At 39.7% G+C, this 14,313-nt stretch overlaps 1 long non-coding RNA gene across 1 annotated transcript in view; it reads right to left on the minus strand.

The window, feature by feature from the left end:
- The window catches only part of LOC132229355 (uncharacterized), a 446,389-nt gene that overhangs the window by 280,550 nt on the left and 151,526 nt on the right, over window positions 1-14,313 (minus strand). The gene's annotated exons all lie outside the window — the stretch shown is intronic.

Here is a 14,313-nt window from a genome sequence, read left to right on the forward strand (position 1 = left end):
GTTAAGTGTGTCCTTCAGACTCTTCTAGTATAGGCTGACCCTGAGCTCCACTGTGTGGCCCTTCCCTCTGGTCAGAGGAGCATCCCAGGCTGCACAATGGTGGGATACTAGCACTACTCTATTCAGGGACTTCAGCCTCAGGCTTCCACTGCTGCACTTATCCCACAGTCTCTACAGCTAGTGTCCTGGAGGCCTCTTCTCTCAGTACAAGGTCTTCCATCTCACTTACATATCTAACACCTCTTCAGGCTCTGCAGGTCCTCAGTTCAATAGGTCCAGGATAGGAGAGGCTACATCCACCTCCTAGCTTTCAGCACCATCCCTGTCCCTGAGCCCTGGTGGTGGAGCCAAGCAGCTGGGTTCGAGGGCTGCAGTAGCAGCACAGTAGCAGTGACTGAGTACACAGCAGGGACAAGAGCCCTGCCAAGTCAATAGTGGTAACATAGTGGTGGCACAGCATCCCATTGGTGCACAAGTTAAGGTTAGATGCATGCCAAGTACACAGAGGCCCTGCCAATATCTGTTTCAGGCATGTGCGTCTGGGTTGTGACATTTGTGGGCACAGCCTCCTCCCAAGAATGACTTTGTAAACCTTTCAAGTTGTCACACACTCAAAGCTGGAGCTGTGCCCAGGGAGTGACCATAGCATGGGGTCCTGCTGCTGTTCCCTTAGGTGCACGGTCGGGTGTTATCTGTTTCAGTCGAGTGTTATCTGTTTCAGTGGAGTGCAGGCTCTCTCTGCTGCTGCTGCTGATGCTGCTGCTGCTGCTGTCTACCAGGTGCGCAGATCACAGTTTGTATCATTAGGGTGCATGGGATCTGGGGCAGGGGTGCAGGGTTCAGGCCCCTACAGCTGTTAGTCTGAATGATGGCAAGGCTGGGCACCTAGCTGCTGCTGTTCCCCACAGCCTCCTCCCAAGGAGGACATTGTAAACCCTTCAAGATGGCCTGGTCTCTGAACCAGAGCTGAGCCTGGGGAGTGCCTGTGGCCGTAGCAGGGGCTTTTTGGCCAGGAGAGCCCAAACTGCCTGCCCCCAAGGTTCCCGCTCGATCGTACTGTCCCTGACACACACACACACACACACACACACACACACACACACACGCACACTTGCACACTTGCACACATCCACACACTTGCCCTCTGAATCCTTTACTTACTAACTCCCTTCCTCATTCTAGTCCTGCTGGCCACCATGTTCCAATCCCTGGAAGTGGAATTTTCTTCAGTAAGTTCTGGTGTCTGGCAAGATCTCCCTTTGGATACGCTGCTTGTGAGGCTAATTGGATCCTGCTCTGATGTTGTCTGAAACTGGCCACTGGGTGTGTTGTTTCTGGGCCTCTTGGGAGGGACTGTGGTTCAGGTCAATGTCAGATGCTGCCTGTAACTGGCTCTGAGCAACCTGTTTGGAGTTACAAAGCAATCCAATTTCTGGCTTCCTCTGCTGTGCTTGAGTGTGCGTGGAAAAGTCCAAGCTGCGCACCAAGGTCATTTTTTATCAGCACCAGACTCGGGAGCAGGTCAGCAAAAGTCCCAAGGCACCCCAAGATCCAACCAATATCAGCCTCTGCCTGCTTGTACCATTGGCTTCTTGTTAGGATCATTCACTGAAAGTGCCTCTGGTGGTTCTCAAATTGCATGAGGTAGATTCTCAGTGAGTCAACTGGTAGGGGCCAGCTGTGTTCACCAAAATTAATACAGGGTCAAACTAGGTAACAGTGCTCAGTCTGATGACACTCAGCAAATGTCCCAGGGTATACCAAGTCTAGCTGCCATCCACTGGGCACTTGCACAACTTTGTGGTGGGGCAGGTCTCCCGTATGATCAGGGTGAGGCAAGCTGAGTTTATCAGGCCCAAAAGAGACCACAATTTGGCCATGTGAAGGGAAGGCTCTGTACTGGTCAGGCATGCTAGGGAAAAATGGCCCCCATCCTAGAGCTACAGAACTTAGTTCAGATTCTGCCAGGAGCCCAATATCAGTAGGGTGGGGCTGCTGGAAGTCAGAAGAACAGGGCTAATGGACCTCCTGTGAGAGGGAGGTGCCAGTCAGAGTCTGGTGAAGGTTGAGAGGAGTGACCCTTGCCCCTGAGCCACACAACTCAGTCACTGACACCCCTTGAGTCTTCCCAGAAATCTACACCTTATCCCAGGCAGCTGACTCCTCTGCAAGGCACAAGTTCCACAGGGTTGGGCTATAAGGTGGAGCAATTGCATTCCCTCAGAGTGATGCTATATGGATTGGGGTGCTCCACCCAAGATGGCATCTCTGGTGAGTGAGAGGAACAAAGCACAGGTTTCCTGTCTGAAACTCTTCAGCTCTCTCCTCAAAACCACAAACCTCAGTCTCTCCTCACATGACTCTAGTCCCCTTTGCCCTCCTTCTATGGGAGCCCATGGTGAGTTGCTGTTAACGGATTTTGTGTGTTGGCCCTTTAAGAGGGCATCTGTGTCTCTTGTGTACTCTGTTCTACCCTGCTGGACAGAATCCCCACTAATTTTCACAGCCAGATGTTATGTGAGCACCTCTTCCCAGCTATGGTGCTGTGGGCTTGGCAGCCTAGCTTTGGGTAGAGACCCCACACTCCCAAGGGAACCTTTACAGCAAAAGTACCCCTCCAGAATCTCAGCCATCACCCTGGGTGCTGGGCAAACCCTGTTCCTGTCTTCATCCTTCCTGTGTCTCAATGTGGCTTCTTCTGTGAATCCTTGGTTGTAAGACTTCTCTTCAGCTAGTCTTCAGTTGGCTATTCAGTTTGATTGCTCTGTATTTTAGTTGTAATTCCAGTTTGGTTCTGAGAGGACATGAGGGTAACATCTACCTACTTTGCCACCATCTTGGATCTTATAGATCGATTGTTATTTATTTAATTATCAAACTTGGTTGTCGGTATATTTATTTAATTGAATAATATGCTAATTTGTAATTCAACAAATTAAAATAGATGAGCCATTAAGAAGACTGAGGCAAATGGGTATATACTGATAGAAAAAAATCTTCAAATGTATTGCTAAATGAAAAATATCAAAGCACAATGCAAGTGTAGATTATTCTAAGACTTGTGCTTAAAAGAGGTGAAAGAGAGAGAAATTGATCACCAGCTACAAGTAATAAGTTATTTTAAGTGCTTAAGACCATGTTTATTCCAACTTCATAAATATAGCCCCTTCTCAATGATTGGTTCAAATTAGATGGTAAGTAAGTGCTTATGTGTGCTATGACTATCATCCCTAGGATGTAATTTAGTTATTCATAACTAAAGTAAAAATAGTTATACACAAAATTAATAAATATTTTTACAAGTTCTTTTTTAATGAGTTCTGAAATTTTAAGCCAGCAAAGTACCGAACAGTAAGAAACGGATTTAATAAACTGCATCATACCCCTTTACTAAAATATTGTGTAACTATTAAAAATTAGTTTTAAAGACTACGTAGTAATAAATAAAATATTAAGGTAGGGAGAAGGGAAGATGGCTGCCAATGGGAAGGCAGGCTGCAAGATAGTGTGTGAGTGAGAGAACCAAAGGAGAGGGTGTGGACATACGGAGAGTATAAATTTGTGGGTGAACGATAGCTATACTCCAGGGAACTGTTGGAGACTGCCGGATCGGGCTTCCCTAACCAGGCAGCCTCCACTGCTGCTGAAATCTCTCCCAGAGTGGCTGGCTCTGCCGTGGAAACTGCTTCATCTTGAAGGGGAGTGTGGCTGTTATTGGAAGAGTATACATCCCGGGACCTTGCAACCACAGCACCCAGGGACCAGCTATGAACCCAGGAACACCAGATCTCAAGCAGCGCGAAAACGTGGACTCGGATGAGCCCTGCTCCTCCTCATGGAAAGGTCAGATTTTGCCTAGATAAAGGTGAGGTTTGTAATCCAGGTTGGAGAGAGGAACACATTTGGGGGAAGTCTACGCCCCACAAAGCCGCGCAGAGCTGGATGGTGGAGGTAGCGAGCTCACACACTTACTCTGGATCTTTTTTTTTTTCTCTTTAAATCCTTGCTTTTGATTACTAAACCTAATACATAGGATCGCCCAATTGGGGACACTCATAGATACGCAGGGGAAAGTTGTTTTTGTGGAATCTGGGGATCAGAGCAGGGAGTAACAATCAGGGAACCAGCTCTGGGCAGTCAATTCTCCCAAACCAGTATTAAGTGTGATAGGGAAAACAAAACCTAAATACTGGCTAGAGAGGACTTATAGCCCCGGAGGTCAATCCAGAAACACTGCCACCCAGGGCTCAATCACAAATTGGCTCTTCTGTGAACATAAATAAAGGCAGTCTTGGAAATAAAGAAATACTTTGCTTTAAAATCAGGACTGTGGTTTACAACACGGAGGAGCAGTGTATCACAGGGAACTTCAATACTCTCCTAAATACCTGACGGGAAAAAGGTGTGCCAAACTGAAGAGTAGAGGAAGTGAAAGACCTTCACTACTGCACATTTTTATTTTTTCACCTTTTGCTTAAGAAACTAATTTTTTTCTTTTTTTCTCACTCGATTTTACCTTTTTAATTAATATATTTTTATTTTTAATTAGTATTATTGCTACTATTATTGTAACCTTTTTTTAAAGTGTCATTTTCTTTTCTCTTTATTTTATTTTGGGAATAATGTTCTCCATTCTATTTTCATTTTTCCTTTAGAATCTTATTACTCTATCTCAAATTTACCATTATGCCAACACTCCATCCCTCAAGTTTCCCCTTTTGTTGTCCTAAGCTCTTACTCTATTCCTGCATTAGATATTCCCTATTCCTTCTTTTTACCACCTGTTAAAAATTCATCCTACTTATAAATCTAATTTCTGATCCCCTGCTCCAAGTCCATACACACCTCTCTCTTTGCCTTCTTCACTATCAAAAATTTTTCCCCTTTTTTTTCTATTGTTGTTATTTGGGGGGGGGGGTGTTGTACTATCTTTTTTTGTTTTATTTTGCCTTGCTTTCTCTCTGTCCTATTGTTCTTGTTTGCTTGATTGTTGATACATTGTTTTTGGTTGTTTTGCTTGTTTGTGAGATTGTTTCCTTTTTTTGTTTTGTTTTTGTCTTTATTTTTTGCTTCTGTTTTTCCTCTCCTGGCTTGTTATTAGTTGTTGTTTGTAGTTTGCATTCATCTCTGGGTGTTTGTTGTTTGCATTTTTTAACATTAATTGTTGTTCTACTGGAGTTTTCTCCCCATATAAATAGTTGTTCCCTCCTTCTTCTTTATTCTCTTTCTTCTCTCACTTACTTTTTTCCCTTTACTTAATATCATTTTTGTACTTTTTTATTCTTTTCTTATCCTCTAATTCTTTTTTCTCAGGTGGTCACCTTTATTTGGGGTTATTAATATCATGAATACATTTGTGTTTAGTGCATTGTGCATTGTGCATTGTTGTGTTGTATTTTATGCCTTTAAATCCACGCAGGAGAGAGAGAGCTACATAACCAGACACCTAGAAAAGAGAGATCATGGGGAGACAAAAAAACAGCCCACAAATGAAAGAAAAAGAGGCTTCAACAGAAAAGGAAGTAAACAAAAAGGAGGCAAGCAATAGGTCAGAGAAAGAATTCAGAAACATGGACATCATGTGGCTGAAAAGAATCGAAGACAAATTCAACAATATATGTAAGAACCAAGAGGAAATGAAGAAGAACCAAGTAGAAATGAAAAATGACATTGCTGCTATAAATACCTCAATAGAAAGCACCAACAGTAGACTAGAAGAAGCAGAGGACTGCATCAGTGAGCTGGAAGACAAAGTAGGGAAAAAATACCCAAGCAGAGCAGCATCTAAAAAAAAAACAAAACAGGAGGAGAGCCTAAGGGAACTTTGGGACAACACAAAATGAAACAACATCTGCATAATATGGGTGCCAGAGGGAGAGGAAACTGAGCAAGGAATAGAAAACTTGTTTGAAGAAATAATTACAGAAAACTTCCCTAATAGAGGGAAGAAAAAACTCTCACAAATCCAAGAAGCTCACAGAGTCCCAAACAAAATGAACCCCAAAATACCGAAGCCAAGGCACATTATAATTAAATTGGCAAACACCTATGACAAAGTAAGAATCTTAAAAGTGGCCAGAGAGAGACAGAAAGTTACCTACAAAGGATCCCCCATCAGACTAGCAACTGATTTCTCAACAGAAACACATCAGGCAGGAAGGGAATGGAATGAAATATACAAAGTCATGCAAAGCAAGGGTCTGAATCCAAGAATACTGTACCCAGCAAGGCTATCAATCAAAACTGAGGGTGAAATCAGAAGCTTCACAGACAAAAAAAAGGACTAAGGTAGTTTATTACCACCAAATTAGCAATGCAAGAAATGCTAAAGGGTCTGCTGTAAAAAGAAGAAATAGGAAATGAAGAAGGAACACAGGCATAAAGAATAAAAATGGAGACAAACAAGTTCCTTCAATAATAACTTTAAATGTTAATGCATTAAGTGCCCCAATCAAAAGACATAGGGTAGCTGAGCGGATAAGAAAACATGACCCATATATCTGCTGTCTACAGGAAACCCACCTCAGAAAAAAAGACTCACACAGACTGACAGTGAAGGGATGGAAAAAGATTTTTCAGGTGAATGGAAATGAAAAAAAAAAAAACCTGGGGTAGCAATACTTATATCAGACAAATTAGATCTCAAAGTGAAGGACATAACAAGAGATAAGGAAGGCTACTTCATAATACCAAAGGGAGCAATCCAACAAGAAAATACCATTCTGGTAAACATTTACGCACCCAAATACATTAAAAAAAAATTTGGAGGATATCAAGAGAGAGTGATAGCAATACAGTCATAGTAGGGGACTTTAATACCCCACTATCACCATTGGACAAATGCTCTAAAGCTTACAAAAAAAATCAGCAAAGAAACATCAATCTTAAATGATGCACTAGATCAGATGGAATTAATTGACATCTTCAGAACATTTCACCCCAAAGCCAAAGAATATACATGCTTCTCAAGTACACATGGGTCATTTTCAAAGATAGACCATATATTGGGTCACAGGCAAAGTCTCTTCAAACTCAAGAAGATAGATATCATATCAAGCACCATCTCAGACCACAATGGCATAAAACTAGAAATCAATTTCAATAAAAACAATGAAAAAAAAATCCAACACCTGGAGGTTAAATAGCATGCTCTGAAACAATGACTGCATTATGAGAGAGATAAAAGAATAAATAAAAAGCATCATGGCAACAAATGACAATGAAAACACAACAATCCAAAATCTATGGGACACCGTGAAAGCAGACATGAGGGGGAAGTTCATAGCTCTATAGGCCTGCCTCAAAAAAACAAGAAACAATGGTAATAAATTATCTAACCCTACAACTCAAAGACTTAGAAAGAGAGCAACAATAAAAGCCCAGCATATGCAGAAGGATGGAAATAATAATGATCAGAGTGGAGAGAAGCGACATAGAGACAAAAAAAAAAAAAAATACAAAAGATCAACAAAACCAAGATCTCATTCTTTGAAAAGATAAACAAGATTGATGAACCTCTATCCAGGCTCACCAAGAAGCAAAGAGAGAGGACCCAAATAAACAAAATCAGAAATGAAAGAAGTGAAATAACTACTGATCCCACAGAAATACAAATGATTATGAAAAAAATACTGTGAACAACTCTATTCCAACAAATGGACAACCTAGATAAAATGGAAATATTCTTATAAAAATACAAGCTCTCAAAACTCAACCAAGAAGAGTCAAAAAACTTGAATAGGTTGATAACTACCGAATAAATTGAAACAGTGATCAAAAACCTTCCAGCAAACGAAAGCCCTGGTCCAGATGGCTTTACAGGGGAGTTCTACCAAGTATTCAAAAGAAGAACTAAAACCTATCCTACTCAGACTATTCCAAAAAGTTCAATAGGAAGGCACACTTCCAAGCTCTTTCTATGAAGCCAGCATTACCGTAATCCCAAAACCATATAAAGACCCCACAAAAAAAAAGAGAACTACAGGACAATATCCTTGATGAACATAGATGCTAAAATCCTCAACAAAATCCTAGCAAATCGGATTCAGCAATACATTAGAAAGATCATACACCATGACCAAGTGGGATTTTTCCAGGGATGCAAGGATGTTTCAATATCCTCAAATCAATAAATGTGATGCATCCCATAAACAAACTGAGAGACAAAAATCACATAATCATATCAACTGAAGCAGAAAAAGCATTTGACAAAATCCAAAACCCTTCCTAGATAAAAACTTTCAGCAAAGTAGGAATAGAGGGATCATACCTCAACATAATAAAAGCCCTATATGACAAACCTACAGCCAACATCATAGTCAATGGGCAAAAACTAAATCCATTTCCCCTAAGAATGGGAACAAGGATGACCACTTTCACCACTCCTGTTCAACATAGTACTATAAGTACTAACCATAGCAATCAGACAAGAAGAAAAAAATAAAAGGCATCCAAACTGGAAAAGAAAAAGTAAAACTGTCCTTATTTACAGATGACATGATATTATATATAGAAAACCCCAAAGACTCCATCAAAAAACTACTAGACCTAATAAATGAATTTGGCAATGTAGCAGGATACAAAATTAACACCCAGAAATCTATGGCCTTTTTATACACCAATAGTGAACTCACAGAAAGAGAAATGAAAAAAAAAATCCCATTTACCATTGTGCAAAAAAATTAAGATATTCGGGAATAAACTTAACCACGGACATAAAAGACCTGTACTTGGAAAATTACAGGACATTGTAAAAAGAGATAGAGGAAGACATAAACAAATGGAAGAATGCACCATGTTCATGGATTGGTAGAATCAACATCATTAAAATGTCCATACTACCTAAAGCAATCTATAGATTCAATGCAATATCTATTAAAATGCCAATGGCATATTTCAAAAATCTAGAACAAAATCTCCCAAAATTCATCTGGAATAAGAAAAAAGACTCCAAATAGCCACAACGATCCTGAGAAAGAAGAACAAAGTTGGAGGGATCACAATACCAGATATCAAACTACATTACCAAGCCACGGTTCTCAAAACTGCCTGGTACTGGCACAAGAACAGACATAAACCAATGGAACAGAATAGAGAACCTAGAAATTGACCCAAGCCATTATACTCAATGTATTCAACAAAGGAGGCAAGAGCACACAATGGAGTCAAAACAGCTTCCTTAATAAATGGTGCTGGGAAATTTGGTCAGATGCATGCAAAAAAATGAAACTAGATCACCAACTTACACCATACACAAAAAGAAACTCAAAATGGCTAAAGGACTTGAATGTAAGACGGGAAAACATAAAAATCCTACAAGACTCCATAGGCAGTAAAACTACAGACATATCTCGTAGCAATATCTTTACAGTCACAGATCCTAGGGCAAGAGAGACTAAGGAGAAAATAAACAAATGGGCTTACATCAAAATAAAAGCTTCTGCACAGCAAAAGAAACCATCAACAAAACAACAAGAAAGCCCACTGCATGGGAGAACATATTTGCCAATGTTATCTCCAATAAGGGTTTAATCTCCAGCATTTACAGGGAACTCATACAACTCAACAAAAGGAAGATAAAAAATCCAATCAAAAAATCGGCAAAGGACCTAAATAGAATCTCTTTGAAAGAGGACACTCAGAAAGCCAAGAGACACATGAGAACATGCTCAAAGTCACTAATATTCCAAAAGATGCAAATCAAAATTACACTTCACACCTGTTAGAATGGCTATCATCAACAAATCAACAAATGACAAGTGCTGGAGAGGATGCAGAGAAAAAGGAACCCTCCTTCACTACTGATGAGAATGAAGACTGGTGCACCCATTGTGGAAAACAGTATGGCATTTCCTCAAAAATTTAAAAATGGAACTGCCATTTGACTCAGTAATACCACTTCTAGGAATATATCCCAAGAAAACAGAAGCACCAATCAGAAAGGATATATGCACCACTATGTTCATAGCAGCGCAATTTAAAATAACCAAGATTTGGAAACAGTCTTAATGCCCATCGACAGATGAGTGGATTAGAAAACTATGGTACATCTACATAATGGAATACTACACTGCTCTAAAAAAGAAGGAATTCTTACCATTTGCAGCAGCATGGGTGGAACTGGAGAGTATTATGCTAAGTGAAATAAGCCAGGAAGTGAAAGTAAAACATCACATGATCTCATTCATTTATGGATAATAAAGAACATTAAAACCTGATGAACAAAAATATAGATTAAGAGGCAGAGACGCATTGAACAGACTGTCAAATTACAGTGGGAAGGCTGGGGAGTATTGGGGTGGGAGGAGGTAAGAGATCCACCGAAGGACTTGTATGTATGCATATAAGCGTAACTAATGGACACAAGATACTGGGGGGGGGGGTGAGAGCTTGTGCTGGTGGGTAGCGGGGGCCAGGGGAAGGTAAATGGGGGGGGGGGAAAGGAGACATATGTACTGCTATCTGTAATATTTTAAACAATAAAATAAAAATAAATAAAATACTAAGGTAGGAAATTAAATGAAAAATGAAGTATCTGAAAATGTGTACATATATATTGACTAGAAGATAGTGACAAGAATTTTCAAAGCAACATTATTTGTAATCACCAAAACCTACTTATGTGTTCATTCTACTATTGATAGAAAAGAGAAATGTCCTATGGCACCATCACATTTTTATTGTAATAATTTTCATAAGAAATATTTAATTGCCAACCTTTCAAGCACAAAATAATTAGAAATCATTTCAATTGGGATTCATATGGAATAATAATAACAGCCATTTAAAAAGTCTTAAAACTGTCATGATACTTAAAAACTGCAATACAATTACACAACATGGTTTGAGCACACATCTGTTGTCTGCAGTGGAGGAAGGGACATGTCAGCACATAATATAGGTGTGTCTTTTCCCAGTAATTCATACAGAGATCTTTGCTACACTCTGGACAACAGTACTTCAATTAGAGAGCAGCCTTTAGCGTCAGACTTGAGTTGAGCCACCAACTGCCAGAACCTATCTGAAATAGCAGGGAAAGTGATATGGAAATCCCTGGTTAGAGAGATTGCCAGCAAACAATGGGGAAGATGTCTACAGAACAACAGGCACTCTGAGCCACAGGAAAAGAGGCTGAGAGCTGCTAAATTGGTATAATGGCTGCACCAAGGTGAATGAATAAAAGTAACAAATCATGATATCACATTATAGTGTCAGCCCTCAATCAGCATGACTGACTGACACAAGCTGAAAATTAAACCAATTTTAAAAATCACCATTGCCTTGGTCTCTGACACTTCAGAGTGGTAGCTGCTTATGGAAGAGACAGCCATGGCCTTTGACAGTCTCAATTACTTCAAATAATAAACTTTAACTTAACAAGTAGATAAAATAGTTTGGAGAGATCCCCAAATCTCCCAGGACTAAACTTGAAATACAATTAAAACACAGAAAAATGACCCTGAAAAATCAACAGGAGACTAGCTGGAAAGAATGCTGATAACAAAGGACAGGAAGTAGAGATTGCATAGACTGGTAGGAAGTATGGAGACACAAATGGGCTGGCTGGGCTACCACAGACAGCAGCTGAAGTTCCAAAGGGTATCTCAGCTGTGGAGGATTCCCACTGAGAACTCTGCAGTATAAACCCTAAGCTGAGCTCCGCAGCCAACAGCACCAGAACTGAGAAAAGTGCCCACATAACACCTGGCTGTAAAAAGCAGAAGGGTTGCTTTCTGTCACCAAGAGACATCTGGAAAGGCACCCTCTTAAAGAGCCAATGAACAAAATTTCATGTGCAGCCTTGGACTCTGGCAGGGTGGACTGGAGCTGTGTGAGTAGAGCCCAGGGTTGGGGGCTCTGGGGTTGGAGCTCAGAGGACAACCATCCCATTTTCCTGTCCTGAAACATTCCTTCACACTACTGAGGACATCTTTCTCTGGTCCAACTTTGCTATCCAGGTGGTTTTTGCATGGGGGAAAGGCAGTTGCCCCACCCTATTGGAAGACCTCTCACCACACCTTGTGGTGAATAGCCTGAGGCTAATCAAGTGTAAGTGTCAACTGAACTAAAGGCAGAGGTGGATCTCTGGAGGATATGAGTCTTTGCCTGATCTACTTCTAAGTCCAGGGCTAGGAAAATCAGACCTTGGTGCATAAATTATTCCTTTCCAAAGGAACCCAGACCCAGTAGAGGGAGCCAAAAACTGTGGCTGGTGATAGCTCCAAAGATGGTACTCAGGGCCAGTTACAAACAACAGCATCTAACATTGTCCTAGAGATTGGAAGTCATACCAGATGTACCTAATACATAGACACAAACTAAAACAGGCAGCCAAAATGGGAAGACCAAAAAAAAAAAAAAAAAAAGCCCCAAATGAAAAAACACAAGAGAATTCTCCAGGAGAGGAGCTAAATGAAATGGAGCTAAGAAATGATCATATATAGAGTTCAAAATAATGATGGCAAAGATGCTCAACAGAAAATATATAGCAACTATGAAAAAAGTCTAGTCAGGAATAATGACATAGCACTAATAAAGAACACATTGGAAGGAATACACAACAGATTAGGGGAAGCCTAGGAACAGATCAGTGAATTAGAAGACAGGGTAGAAAAAAATCACTCCACTAGAGAACTAAAAAGAAGAAAAAAATTTAAAAAACAGGAACACAGCTTAAGGGAGCTCATGGGCAACATAAAACATAACAATATTCACATCATAGGAGTGCCAGAAGATGAAAAATGTGAGCAAGGGATAGAGAACCTGCTTGAACAAATGATGGCAGAAAACTTCCCTAACCTGGTGAAGGAAAAAGTCACACAAGTAAGTTCAGAAGGCACAGAGAGTACCAAACAAGAAGGAACCAAACAGGCCCATGCATAGACCACATCTTAAATAAAATGCCAAAAACTTAAGACAAAAACAGAACCTTAAAGGCAGCAAGAGAAAAGCAAACTGTTACCTAAAAGGAGCTCCCATAAGGCTGACATCTGATTTCTCATCAGAAACTCTGAAGGCCAGAAGGGAATGGCATGAAGTATTCAAGGTAATGAAAAGCAAGGATCTGTAACCAAGCCTACTCTATCCAGTAAGGCTTTCATTCAAAATGAAATGTGAAATAAAAAGCTTCCCAGACAAAAAAAGGCTAAAGGATTTTATCACCAGCAAACTAGCACTGCAAAAAAAAAAATGCTAAAGCAACTGCTGAAATGAGAAGAAGAAATAGAGAGAAACATAGGCATAAAGAATTAAAATGGCAATAAATAGGTGCCTACCAATAATAATCTTAAATGTAAATAGATTAAATGTTTCAATCAAAAGATATAGGGTAGTTGAATAGATAAAAAAAAAACATGACCCAATTATATGCTAGGTACAGGAAACCCACCTCAGAACAAAAGACTCAGACAGGATGAGAGTGAAAGGATGGAAAGATTATTCCCTGCAAATAATTTTTTTAAAAGCTGGAGTAGCAATGTTCATATCTGACAAAATAGACTTCAAAATGAAGAATATCACGAGACAATAAAGGTCACTATATAATACTAAAGGGATCAATCCAGCAAGAGGATATAACCCTGGTTAACATATATGCAGCCAATATAGGAGCACCTAAATATATTTAAAAACGTCTAGAGAACTTTAAGGGAGAGATCCTCAGAAATGCAATCATAGTAGGGGGCTTTAACATCCTGCAGTCTTCACTGGATAGATCTTCCAGACAAAAAATTAAAAAAGGAAATATTGACTCTAAAAGACACACTGGATCAGATGGATTTAATTCAAATTTATGAGACATTTCACCCATAAGATACAGGAGAGCGGACCCAAAGGTTTTTGAGTGTGTGATTATGTATGGGTTTGTTTTTGGTGTGTGTGTATGTGAGTGGATTTTTTTTTATTGTTTGTTTTTCTTCATTTTTTCTTTCATCTTTTTTTTCTGGCCTATCTCTAATTTCTCTCTTCCCTTTGATTCTATTCTACTTGGTCTGTTCTCATTGATATTATTAATTTTTCTTATTTTATTTTGTTTTCCTATTTTTTCATTTTATTTTCCTATCTATATCTTAATATACCCATTATTACTATGTTTTAAATTTATTATTATTTTATTTGTTTTCTGTTTCCTTTTCTTTTCTCATACTATACTAGTTCTTTTAGCTTCCTCCTTGCTTCCATATACCTATTTTATCATCTTACTCTTTCTACCTTTTTCTTACATCCCCTCTAAGTCTTTGCTCATGTGTCTTTTAGTATTCTTTTTATTTTTTTCTTTGCTTTTCTTTCTCTTCTTTGTCCTTCTTAATCATTTCT

This window comes from Myotis daubentonii, chromosome 3, assembly GCF_963259705.1.
Source record: "Myotis daubentonii chromosome 3, mMyoDau2.1, whole genome shotgun sequence".
NCBI lineage: Eukaryota > Metazoa > Chordata > Mammalia > Chiroptera > Vespertilionidae > Myotis > Myotis daubentonii.